General features: G+C 36.5%; 1 protein-coding gene across 3 annotated transcripts in view; it reads right to left on the bottom strand.

The window, feature by feature from the left end:
- LOC120474316 (teneurin-3) overlaps positions 1-11,048 on the bottom strand; it is a 120,241-nt gene extending 109,193 nt beyond the window's left edge. For all 3 annotated transcript variants that reach the window (XM_039664478.2, XM_039664479.2, XM_039664480.2), the window contains exon 1: positions 10,680-11,048. The gene's annotated coding sequence lies outside the window, so the exon portion shown is untranslated. The remainder of the gene's footprint in view (positions 1-10,679) is intronic.
- Between the last annotated feature and the right edge of the window lie 1,132 nt (positions 11,049-12,180).

Below are 12,180 nucleotides of genomic sequence, written 5' to 3'. Positions count from 1 at the left end.
CAAAAAATTACATTTTCTGTGTTGTAAATTAATGTTCCATGGATCAAAAATATTTTTCATGGAACCATCAATGCTAATACAGGTTAAGTACAATATTTATTTTAGGTTGAACTATCTTTTCAAATCTCAGGACTTATGTATTAATTATTTTATTGATCTGTTAGTTTGTTTGTTTTTAATTCCATGTCAGCAGCAAGGCTATATTTATGACAAGAACAAAATTAATAAAAATGATCAAAAAAACTAAAACATTTAAAATGTATACAAAAAAAAAATCTCTGAATAAAAGTTTTTATATTTATTGAAACCAGTGCCGTCCATAAAATGGTTTTCAAGGATGCACATAAATTGCTTTTGCTGATAAATTGCACAATAAAAATCTAATAATAAGGCATAACCACCATGTGCTCATAAAGATGTTGTGCTATCAGATGAAAGTGCACAAGAAATGCGCTGGTTTGGGTGTAGAATGCTGAACAGTTTGATCTGGGGTTCACAAAGTGAGATGACGATAGGAAGCTTAGCATACAACATCTGGATAGTACTGTGCTTGTTGGCAGACATTACTATGATGATCATTATTTATGGAGTTTGGGGTCAGAGGTGGAATCCGATATCCGCAGCTAGACCCAATGAAATGTAATTACTGAACAAAGAGACTTGCTGTAGATGTGCACTTTCAGCCACCAGATCCACACTCTCATACCATCTGCAGAATAACCAATGCGCTTCAGGTAAGAAAGACGGGTCATGAAGGTTGCCACCAATTTATTTAACCATGGGTGACTGCATTGGTTCAAAGTCAAGGTGCCTTATCTATGGAGCTCTCAGTTATTGTGAATCCATTAGGTGTCCACAAACATCATATACAGCTTTCCAGAACAGGATAGATCCAGACAAATCATTCAGAATAATTCAGATAGCACTCAGCAGAAAGTAAAAAAAAAAAATGGATTTCAGGGAGATCACAGAATGATTCCACAGTAAATCTGACTACTTTGTGCTTAGCATTTAGTGCATGTGCATGTTAAATCAGTGTTGATAGCATCATTGCTCAGTCCACCCACTGACCTTAGACTAGTAATTAATTCCTATATTAATAGGTGACAGTTGGAATGGATGATTGCAAGGGAAATAAGTTATAAGAAATAAATCCTAGAAAGTTTGTTAGTAATTTAAAAACTACTGTAGTATGATCAATATTTTTTACTAGGTGCTATTGAAGTTGTTCAAAATGTACATGTGGATTTTTATTAAAACGAGAAGAACCACCATCATACCTCCAATGAATGACTATTAATCACTTTCATGAGAAACTATCTTCTAAAAGAACTAAACCACAGTATGTTTCCTATATGCCTTCATTTGCTTCACCTTGGAACTTCTTTTCTTCTCAAAAATCAACATCCATATTCAAAACATCAGAGAATACCAGAGTACATTTGTTCTAATCCAAACTGATGTAATAGGGTTCATTATTGATTCATGTCTGAAATATGACGAAATAAATGAAATGTAACTACAAAACGTAAGGATGTATCCAACCTAATATGCAAACTTCCAGGCAAATAGGTTAGTCACCACAGCACTAGGACTTTTCTGCTTGTTTTAACTATTTTGGTATGGAAACATATGGCTGGAAATAGATCAACTGTGGGCTTTTTTAAGAGACCACAGACTTTAACAGTATCCAGTTACTTCTCTGGAGTATATAAATTTGCTTCGAAGCGGCTCATCCAGTGAGACATGGGATGCTTGCTTGGTGAAAGAAGGCCAGGGGGGAGATGGTCTGACTGTAAAAACTCCAGCTCAGAGTGCCAGCAGAGAGAATAACTAACAGGCTTTTCAACTGGAACATTGCACACAATCGTCCTTTGTAAAAAGGTAACTCACTAAAGTGAACTTCTAAGAGGAGATGTATCTTCAAAAAAGAGATGTAGTTAGAGAAGCATTCTGCAATGTAGTGTCGCTGTTAGGAACGAAAATTCCTCATGAACAATGACAAATAGGCCAAAGAGACAAGAACGAAAAAGATCACACAATTTAAACACAAAGAATAAGGACTTCTAACTTCTTTGGGCATACAGTTTATAACACATATTTTTGCATTGAATCTAACGAAGCATTGAATCTGCAAAGAAACTAACTATTTTATGTCAGAAAATAAAAATGTGAAAGTAAAACCAATTAAATTGAACCAAACTACTTTGAAAGGAAAGGAATTCCAACAGAATGGAAAAAGCTGATGCATTCCATAGACCTATACATTTATAATCTCACAGTCTCATTTAATAATCTTTGCTATCTTTCTGTTTTTTTGTCTTGCGGGTCCACACAGGCTTAGCATTTGATTCAGGCAGAAACATGAGACTGGAACAAACACCAAGAGTTAAATCTGCACATCCCTGATTTATATATTTACCAGATGCAACTTAAGAATGGGACAAATCATACATCACTCCAAATGAGTTGCCTCTTGGGAGAGGGTTGCTGCAGACAAAATGCACGCAATAAAATAACCTGATACAGTAAATAGCTACTTCTCTTCAAAAAAAATGCTTTGGTCATCATTAATGACATGGTTTCAACATACAGACAGTGAGTAATCCTCCTCATTATTTAATAAGGTGTACATAATAAATTCTCGGTGGTAGTCTGTAAGATCTCTCTCTGTGACAGAGTACCCAGATGACACTGTGCTGTTAACATCTATGGCGGTGCCGCGGCATTGTTTATTTATGCCTATAGAACACCGCACAATCATAAATTTTATAAATCCCTACATTAAGATTAGGAATTAATTTAACATCCACCACATTAGAGGTGAAAATGTGGGTTTTTCCAGTGTTAGCATCTCATTAGAATGCATGACACTTCAATTGAATCAAAATCGTTTTTAAGTCTACATCAGCAATGTCCTCCTCTCCAACAATTCACTCCCTTCCCCGTCGTCTAGAAGCCTTTCTTTAATCCTCCTGCCCTGATCTTTCAAATTGGCCTCCACAGTCAAAGACCAGACACTAAAGTTCGCTCCAGGATACTAAGTGCACATAACCCGAAGAAATACAGAACCCCTCCGCTCCATCGCCGCTGCCCCCCACCCGAACCGTTCTGAGCTTTAGTGTGGCCGCCACCACCGACAATAGCTTGCTTTGACAGCTTTGCATAATTCATGCACTGCACTGCTCTCCCTGAGCCCAGCCCAGCCACTTGCTCGCTGTGAGACAACGGGAAGAAAAATACAGACGGGAAACAAGGGCATGCTTCCATTAGCCAGTGCCTGTTCCCACACTACACTGCAGCATCCTGGGATAGTGCCACTATTGTCTGGGGGTCGTCATTTTCACCACCCCCGCATCACGGTGGAGATGCGATGCAGCAGACACAGATGTGAACAGGCCTGGAGGAAGACACATCCACTTGTGTTCGTCTTTTTCAGTATTCATGACCTCAAGGCTGTGCTTTTCTTGGACTTGCTGGAAGAGGTTTGCCGGTGAGATTTAATTTAGCGCTTTAACAGTTATATAAGATATTCTGTCTTAAATCATCTGCTAGGATGTGCAACTTCCTTAGAGATGACTAACGGGTTTAATGGTTATTGAATCCTTAGTTTAATAATAAGACATCCAATATTTTCCTATACGGCACTATAATACACAAAAAAAAAACCAAGATGAAGATGTTCTAGGACATCTGAGGTGACTAATTTGTTTTAATTACTGCATTTTAATCTCAAATCAACGGGCAAAGGAATTCATTTCTGGAAATCTGTTTTAGCACGGGTCTTAAAATGATTAAATACAAATATTATAATGTTTAAAGAGGTGGGAGTGAGGTTATTTAGGTATTGATAGCACTCACTGACAGAATACAGATCACAGGTCTTTTTAAACAAAACATTACACGGATATGTCTGTCTCACACGGCACTGCCATGTTTTTTTTTTTTTTTTTTGATTACTTACGTCCTATGTTTTAAAGATAATGCCTCATGCTCATATATATACATATTTTCCACATGACTATAAGTGGAACACACATGACACATATGTGTACAAGTTACATTAAGAAATTATGTAAAGTACCAGTAGATTAAATATTTTATTGTCACATTTTAGCTACCCTGACTCTTCAAACACTTTCAATGTAACACTATTACAGAAATTAAAATTAAAAGTATAAAAAATTTATATTTTAGTAAAAAAACTTGTATCATATTTATTTAAACCGAAACTATCGTATCGACGTGTGGGAAATCCACATTGATAGACTCACATACCCCTCTGCTTGAAACCAAATGTTAGTGTTTTGCGCATGATTTGCATTAACTGCATTATATAAGTCTCTTTAGAATTTAAGTTGCATTACGATTTACTTTTTTTACTTTGTTTTTTTTAAATGTGCTTATATTTTAGAAATAACCGTCATAAATAAATGAACATACACTCACACATAATATGTGCCTGTATTGAATTCATGTATATTCAAAAACATAAAAAAACAGCAAACAGTACTTTAATCTAATTACATATGTACACACATTACATATACGTTTATTATAAATCAATAAGGATGTAAAACATCTTGCTAGCATTATGGCCAGCAATGTTCCCTTTGAACTAGATGTGATGGAGTCGTTTTTATTTTTATTTTATTTTTTGACAAGTAGTCTAATTAGAACGACAATGACAAAAAAATAATAATTAGGGATTCTCTAAAACGAGAGAATGGTTCTGATTTTATTACATTTATTGTAAGTTACGATTGATAGTGAAATACAGGTGAAAATCGAAATATTGGAATATCATGAAAAAGTTAATTTATTTCAGTAATTCAATTTAAAAGGTGAAACCTATATATAGACTCAAAATTAGTCAAAATTAGAATATTGTGAAAAGGTTTTCATATCTGTAATCCATAATCATCAAAATTGTAACAAATAAAGGCTTGAAATATCTCACTTTGCATGTAATGAGTCTATATAATAAATTAGTTTCACCTTTTAAGCTAAATTACTGAAATATTATAATTTTTCAAGTTTCACCTGACGGTAACAAGGTTGTGCTGTTGATGCTTGCGCAGCCTCTCGAGGCTAAATATAAACAAATGAGAGCAGCTCACACAAAGAAAAATCAAAATCTGGAGTTTTTATATTTTTAACATATGATGCATTTCTCAAATACAACATCACACGATGAGTGCCATTTTCCTGAATACCATCATGATTGAAAATGTGACTGATTTCATAAAACAGTTCAATTAACAGTTCAAATTAAGTCACTTACATTTTAGATGCAATATTGACTGTTTTTGTTCTCTTTCAGCAGCGAAAATAGTTCCTAACAAAGATCACAGCAGAACCATAGCATCTCACAGCTTTCATTACTTAATTATTCAGCGTTTTAAACAAATCAGTTGAGTCAAAGATTCAATGACCCATTCATAAACATCTGTCTCATTCTTGAATGAATCAGTCGTTTGAACGAAACGTTTGACTGAATCAATCAATGACCCGCTCATTAAGACGGTCCCCTGTCGCCACCTACTGGCAGTTCAGTGTAATGTTTAAAAGTATCATTCTTTCCAACTTTTCTTATTTGTATTTTTAAAACAATTTCATAACATTATTTAATCCAATTGGAATTTTTCCTTGTAAATTATTTCATTCCATCATCAGCCCTACCTATGATAACAGGCCTATAGAGTGTCTTATTATTCTAAATAATTTAATTTATTGATCGAATTTAGTTAATTTAAAATGAAAGATGAAGCATCCATTTAATAAGATTAGGGTTAAGGTGCAGATATTGAACTGATTGAACAACCATGAGAATACTGCTTCAAAATAAATTATATTTACAACACACACACAAAAGAAATCCTCAGAAAAAAGGTACAAAAGCTGTCACTAGGGCTGTACCTTTTCAAAAGGTACACTTTTGTACCTAAAGAGTGCATATTGGTACCTTAATGGTAAATTTTAGGTGCTAATATGTACCATTAAGGTACCAATATGCACCCCTATGTACGTGTACCTTTTGAAAAGGTACAGCCCCAGTGACAGCTTTTACCTTTTTTTCTGAGACAGACTTTTTTACTCGGACAAGTAAATGGCAGATTTACTTGTCGAAGGGCAAGTGCATTAAAAGTCTTAATGCTGAGCCCTGTAAATGCATTGACTGTACAGAAAATGCAATATTTTGTAGCTACATAAACTTGGTGATGATGACCTACCAAGTTTTCATTCACTTGATAAGTTAAATGAAAGGAAAGCAAAAGAGAGAACTAAAAGGGGAAGGCTGAGGTGAGAACATTCACCAGTATAGAACAAATGAAGTTACAGCAGAGGTAAGCAAATGAATAAACCAATTTTCCTTGACTTCATATCAAGATGAAGATTGAAGGGAAAATAACTTTGATTTCAACATGGCAGGTTTTCTTGATTGCATTTTAGGGAACATGTTTATCAGTAATCACCTGAAATGGTTCAGGGATAGTGGCCTTTTTAATGGCCTTACCTGTTTCTCAAATAATCAGCAGCAAGCAAACCTCATCACACCACACCAGAGATCCTAATCCTAAACCGCATTCAACAAATCATCAATTTAATTTCATTACAGAATGATTTGATCCACAAGCATATCTCATTACTCGTGTGTTATACCCTCTTTCGTTTTTCTCTTCAGTTTTTGTTCTCATCCATAGCATTAGGTTTTGACTGTCATCTCTGCAGGACATTAATGTAAATCCCTTGGTTCCAGAGCTGAGGCAGTTTGGAACAGGGATAGAGGCGAGTTTCACAGCCTGGTCAGCGCACTTCCTGCCTGTGGCAAATCATAGGCTGCCTCCAACACAGCAGGAGGCAGGCAAGAGAGCTCCACAGCAAATTGGAGAGTAGTGCGGGCGGTGTGGGAGGGAGGGTGAAGATGGGGGAAAAGCGACAAAAAGAGAATGAGAGAGAATTTAAAAGAAACAAGGATGTTATGGAGGTTGGAAAAGTGTAGTGCAGGCAGCCAAGTCTGTAATGGACTTTAAGACATCTATAGCACACAGAGAATTTCTCTGACTTGAAGCAATTCACTTGTACACACACACGCGCGCAATCCACAATGTTCTTGTCCTTTGTGGTGAAACAAAATGCATGACCAGAAATGCACAGACACTTTCTAGATGCTCCAAAAAGACAGGAAGTGTTGAGATACAGATGCAATAGCAATAAATCACACTACTGGTTCTTGTAAAATCATTTAAAGTATCATGTAAAGACAGATGCTGCAGGTAGCAATCCATCACAATTCAGTACTAATAAGCACACATAAACACAATGCACAAGAGACTTTGGCTGACATGTATTTCAGCTTGTCTCACAATGAAATGCACCTGTTTTTTAGCTAATAAAGTAGATTAGATAGATACACAATAATACTAAACAGGTAAATTGCCAGGGTTCCATTTTTCATTGATTGCATTTCAGACATGTCCTCAACAACAAACCAAGTACAATTTAAAACACTGCATGCAGCCTTTGATTGTACCATTGCACAAAACAACTTACTGAAAAAAGGACCGATAATCTATCCATGGATCCAGCATTAATCGCCGTATAGCCACTGCTCTTGCTGAGACAGTCTAGTCCTTTGAGACTTACTTTGCATGTACAGTATTTGTGTCTGTGCATTTTTTTGGAAATCCTGATTTGTCCTTCACTCAGCTGTCGGCAAGTCAATTTTAAATGACACCAGTTTAAAGAGTAATCAATATGTGTAAGTCTTGTTGACTGCTGAATTTCACGAGGGAAATCAGATGTCAATTTGGCCGTAGGATCATGTAACTGCAACTGCCGGCAAACAGAATAACATCTCGGATTCATCTACAGTGCCTTTAAATTGATTAGCTGTTAATTCTCTGAGGTGGTAAACTGTATTGCTTGAAGCAAATATTGAGCAAGATGTATTAGTGTCCGCCTCTTGGCATCTACGCAAACTTGTTTGTTAAAGCATTTGTTTGTGTTCTTGTTAGTCAAAGCGTGCAATGGTTAAAAAGGGGGTAAATCCAGAGCAAACACTATAAATGGATTTCAGCCAAGGACTATTTTCAATCCTCCACAGTTTGAAAATGTGGCATATGGGGACTTTTTTGTATAGACGATAAATCAGACTAATCCTTTACAGGCTGCGATAACCTGGACAATGTTAAGCCAACAGAGATCGGGTCTGTCCACTGTGATTATGCAGAATAAATATAGTGTAAATGTGAAACGCAGAGGCTGACGTCCTGGCAGTGTGTGTTTGTCAGGGTACATTAACCTGCGCCTGTTTGCTTAGCACTATTGAAATAGGCACTGATGGCTGAGCTACTTTCATAGACACACACACACACACTCACAATCTTATTCACTCTATCTCTCTCTACGCTGGACTAAAAAAGCTACTTCACCTGCAGTGCTCAAGCAAATAAACAAATATTGAAAGAAGTGACTAGGGCTTTTCCACTCAAATTGCCAAAAATGTCATGGTAGAATTAACTTGTCCTTCAGAGTATTTTTTCAAATTTGTATCAAGAAAAATGAATGCAGTTCATTGCCAATCCGCCAGACTGACTATGGTAACATCATTACGAGTCATGTTAAGTTAATTCTGAAAAATATGATAGGATATCATAAAAAGGTACTTGATGGTGATATTTTTTGTTGTTGTTGAGTTCTGCACTCTGCAGTAAAACAATAAATAAGATTCATATGATTTATGAAGCAGGGCTTAATGCAACCTTTCACTTCTTTGAAGCTTGACTTCTCTTCTTTTTTTTTTTTTTTCAGTGATATTTGTTAGTCTTTTACCTTGTATCAAACACTTCACTCCACTCTCTTCCCAGCTGAATATGTGATATATCACAGACAATATCTTCGAAATAAGCAATTGACATCAGTGACCTTTTGTTTTTTTCCTCACTCTGTCTTTTTTTTTATCCCCCAACCAGACGACAAGTGTGCTTTTCCCTAATCAGAGGATGATGTGGTTTTCTCTGCAATCAGGGGTCTATGTTCGCAATATGACCTCTATTTTTAATGTGCCAAATAAAACTGAAAAATCGTAATATGAACTGGTTGAAAATGTGTTGGGCTTCAAAGCAACACTGTCTCATTCGCAAAGCGTAAGAAGAATGTAAAACTATGGGTCTACAGAATGTGAATATCAACACTGTTTTTTGTATCATGAACGAGATCATCATTGCACAAATCAAAATGGCAGGCCTACTCCGATTTCAGACACAAATCCTTTTTTTTTTGTCCTGATGTTGTGCATCTTTTGTTATCACAAAGAGATCTTTATTTTTTCTACCGTGTAAAAGCAAAATGTAGATAAAGACAACTGGGTTTCAATCACAATATGTAGGCTACTTTAAGGAGTTGTCAGCGTTATAATTGAACAGAAACAGAATCAGTTTAAATGAATCAATGCTATTGCAAAAGACTTTGAAAATCTATTTTAGTCATACCTTAGGCTACTTGATAACTGTTCAATAATCTTTACCAGGGTCTAATGAGAGCCCAATCCTTAACTGATTTGATGAAGTATTGCCTTGTAAATCGTTTTGTGCCATGCACCATTACCCTTGATGACAAATGAGCTCAATTAGTCATATGCTCATCTACATATAAGTTATCTGAGACAATAATATAACTGCAACAGCGTTTAATCTGTATTGTAAATTAATGGTCCAGTCACTATGAACTGGCTCTTTTAAGGAGTCGTGTGAACCAAGGATCTGAAATTAGGGTATCGAATTTAATTAATAAACTTAAAAAGTAATTAACAATGCTGTCAGAACTGTCTCGCGCAGAGATAATTTGGCGTTATGCTTGCAGCGCTAATTAACAGTTAACCTTATAAACGTCACCAGTTGTTTTTAGATGTAACGTTATTTGTAGCCTAAAATATAATTTGACGTAATTTACCGTCCTAACCGCCCGAAACATACCGCAATAACGAATGCGATGACTGTTCGCTAAACTTTGGCAAACATACGCGCGCTGAACTTGTCACTGTCTTGTCTAATATTTAAAATCATTGTGCTACTGAAGAACGCGTTGAGACCTACAGTTGTATGGGGGAAATTTAGGCTAAATAAAATAAACAATAGCCACCCTCCCAACCTTGTCTTTTGACTTCCTTTGAGGATATTCAAGTCCTGGAATATAATCCGCACCATGGTTTTGTGCAATGAAGATGAATAATTAACAACCTGTTTGTGAACGATTATATTTGCAAACATTTTCATGGCATGTCAAGAAGGCTACAGTAGGCTATTTGGCTGTGGGACTTAGGACAGGTCCTCAGTCCATCCATAACCTATTATATGCATGCATTTCATTCCCCTCGGTTGCAAAATGCTACAAGTTTGTGTCTGGTTATTTCCGTGCAGCTGGGCGTAATTCGTGCCATTAAAGTGTATGCAGACACTGAGTAGCCTATTCCAACTTGCACATTACAGCTGCAAACTGCTCAATAAAATACTCACTAGCCCATACTTGAAAGGACACGTTGTTCATTAAAAACAGTGCTATTACTACAAATGTCTCAACATATTGGTAGGCTAAACGCCATCCAACTGAACCAACTACAAGTAAGCAACATGAAACAAAAGTAACCTGACACTGATGTTCCTCGTATCATTTCTTACCTCGTAAAATTCGGTTTAGATCCCCATTGTAGTGGAACGACATGAATAAAAACTTTACAGTTGGTATCCAAACTTATTAAAAGCAGCAGCTGTGAGATGAGGTAAAATAACGGTTAGGACGATAAATTTCCCGCAGTCACGCCTTCCCGCATCTCTCACACACTGAGTGCTCTCGAGCGGGGGGAAATTCTTCCCCAAACGACCAGCCACAGATACTGTCTAAATAATGAGTCAACGATCTGGACCCGGTGAACCCAGAGGCACTAAGTCAAGAAGCGTTAGTTCTAGCTGTGTCAGAAACACATGTGATGGAGCGAAGGACTGTACCACTCCTCTGTTCTCCCTGTGTGTGTGTGAGCGCGCGCTGCGGTGCTGATGAGAGCACGGATCGTTTGTGCGGGATCCGCGCGATAGACAGGCAATGTCATTAACTGCAAGAGGACCTGGAGCATCGCCTAAAACTGAAAAAGTCTGTTTTTCTCTTTCATTTGCATGTATAATTTTATAAAAACAACAAGATTTTCGCCATAAATCTATAATTTCAATAAATGGAAGGAAACTTAAATCCTACTGTTATGTATCACAGACTTATAATGTCTAACATAAATTACAACAATGTACATTGCGTCACTACTAAGTTGAGATTTACTGGTTTATGTTTATAAAAAAAAAAATCCAAAATTTCCTAAATGTGTGTGTGAAAAGAGAGAGATGAATCATGTAATTCTCTAGCCTTGTTGCAAAAACACATTGTATAAAAATACAATGAAAACAGCCATACAGTAACAGGGTTGCATCTTTACAGTGTGTACGCGGTCAAATAATATTGTGTGAAAACTTGCCACATTCATATTTAATATCTGTCTCTGAGTCTCCAAAGTAATGAATTATTTTTTAAATGGAGGCTAATTGAAGCATGCTATCAAGTTTCCGTATTACCAGTTCTTACAGGAAAACATTACGCAAACTGATGCTTGAATGTTACATTTTTAAAGAAGTAAAATCGCCTTGGGGGTCTGTCAGAGCCCAAACAGAAAATTAGAGTTAAAAGGAACTTCCCATTAAGATCCAATACATATTCAACAAGAAACTAAAATCCCATTGTTTTTTGAATGGAAATTGTGATATTTTATGTGATCATTAAAACCAGCATAATGAATTTGCACTTGTCTTATGGCAATTGACTGGATTTTCCCTTAAAATAAAAGCTAATTTGGCTTTAATAATCAGTTAATTAGCGGTACAGATGGTGAGGTTTCTATGTGGCATCATCTCCCTGAAGACTGGCCTGCAGTGGCATTTTTCATGTAGTTGTCCCTGCTTAGAGGACATTAGAGGGCCTTTTGGCTTTCATCAAAGAGCTGATGCGAAAAGCACATGGCATATGAATCGCACTTTGACGGCTGTGAAATGACAGCTCTCACAGTAGCTGTGTGTAAAGAATGAAGATCATTAATTACAAAAGCCTCAGCTACTTAATCCCACTCGAAAGAGAGCTTGA

Source organism: Pimephales promelas, chromosome 9 (assembly GCF_988280905.1).
Source record: "Pimephales promelas chromosome 9, fPimPro1.hap1.1, whole genome shotgun sequence".
Taxonomy (NCBI): Eukaryota; Metazoa; Chordata; class Actinopteri; order Cypriniformes; family Leuciscidae; genus Pimephales; species Pimephales promelas.
Note: the sequence above shows the minus strand (reverse complement) of the source record. Positions and strands in the feature narration are given on the sequence as shown.